This window comes from Mirounga leonina, unplaced genomic scaffold (assembly GCF_011800145.1).
Source record: "Mirounga leonina isolate KUSES-001 unplaced genomic scaffold, KU_Mleo_1.0 Mir_53, whole genome shotgun sequence".
NCBI classification, from domain to species: Eukaryota; Metazoa; Chordata; class Mammalia; order Carnivora; family Phocidae; genus Mirounga; species Mirounga leonina.
This window is the reverse complement of record NW_023270807.1, coordinates 78,568,607-78,569,849: the sequence shown is the minus strand read 5'-3', so window position 1 is coordinate 78,569,849 and position 1,243 is coordinate 78,568,607. Positions and strand designations below refer to the sequence as shown.

At 43.5% G+C, this 1,243-nt stretch overlaps 1 non-coding gene across 1 annotated transcript; it reads left to right on the top strand.

Moving 5' to 3' along the window:
- The first annotated feature begins 509 nt into the window (after positions 1–509).
- On the top strand, positions 510–619 carry LOC118001673. Its single transcript, XR_004676782.1, has one exon. It is a non-coding gene; the product is annotated as a U6 spliceosomal RNA (small nuclear RNA).
- Positions 620–1,243: the final 624 nt, after the last annotated feature.

Below are 1,243 nucleotides of genomic sequence, written 5' to 3'. Positions count from 1 at the left end.
CCCCCACTCTCGCCCTCCTTCTTCTTCTTTTTACCCTTTTCCTTCTTCTAATGCTGAATGAAGTTTGCCATCCAAGGGAATGTGGTGCCTTGATAATCACTTTTTGGATATCCATGCATTCCACATTCATTTATACGGAACATCTGCAGCCCATTAGAGGGATGTAATAAAGTGGCAAGCCTCTGGTCCCAGCAGCAGCTTGCTGAGGAGATCTTCTGGTGAAGAGCGCCACCTCTCACCAGTAACCAGCGTGGCCACTCGGTGCGCCCGAGCCCCGGGAGCCAGCCAGCACAGTGACCCTGTGGGTTCACTAGCCTTTCTTTTTTGCACAGCAGTCAATTATTTTTTCTACCAACAATGGCAAAGTACCTGACACTGTACATCCATCCTGCCTCTGTTAGTGGAAGCACACGGGAGGTGGGTGCCCTGAAAATAAAACCTGAGTTTTCTGTGTCAATATGTTTTTTTTTTTTACCATCTATGAATTCACTTTTCAAGAAGGGTAATGGGTGCTCGCTTGGGCAGCACATATACCAAAATTGGAGCGATACAGAGAAGATTAGCATCGTCCCCGCGCAAGGATGACACGCAGGTTCTTGAAGAAGCACTCCATATTTTTATGAAGTGCCTGGAATTCTTCGATTAAAAGAATATATTCTCTTGGTTCTGCTATGGTCCAGACAGTGTTAAATTCTTTTTTCTATTGTGGGTTTTGATTTCCCCCCCCACCCCCAGAAATTGGTTTTATTTGATGTACCCAGGTCTTCAGTTTCTCAATAAAGAAAAGATCTCCATAAAAAAATAAATGAAAAATAATAAAGAGTAATGGAAAATTAGTAATCTACTTCTCAGTCTGGACCATTCTTAAAAATTCTGGATCTTCTGCTGAATAAAACAAATCTCCAAATGTTATTCGGATTAAGAAATATTCTTTAGTGTTATAGGGATCTTAGAGGTCTTCTGGTCCTTAGAGGTCCTCCTGTTAGAGGCGAGGAGCTGGCGTCCAGAGTGGTGCAGTGACTATGTCATATCCTTCCCCTGTTCACTCCACACCCATCGACAACTACCCTCGGGCCCTTTCCTTTGGGCCATTCTCTCCCCACTGGGGTTCACAGAACTTTGTGTCTTAGAGGGTACTGGAGAGACTGAGACTGTATAAACACTCACAGCAATCTCTTAGGCTGTATCTGAACAGAGTTCTTATCTTTATGCCTCTATTGTGTTCTGTTTGTCTTAATAAAGT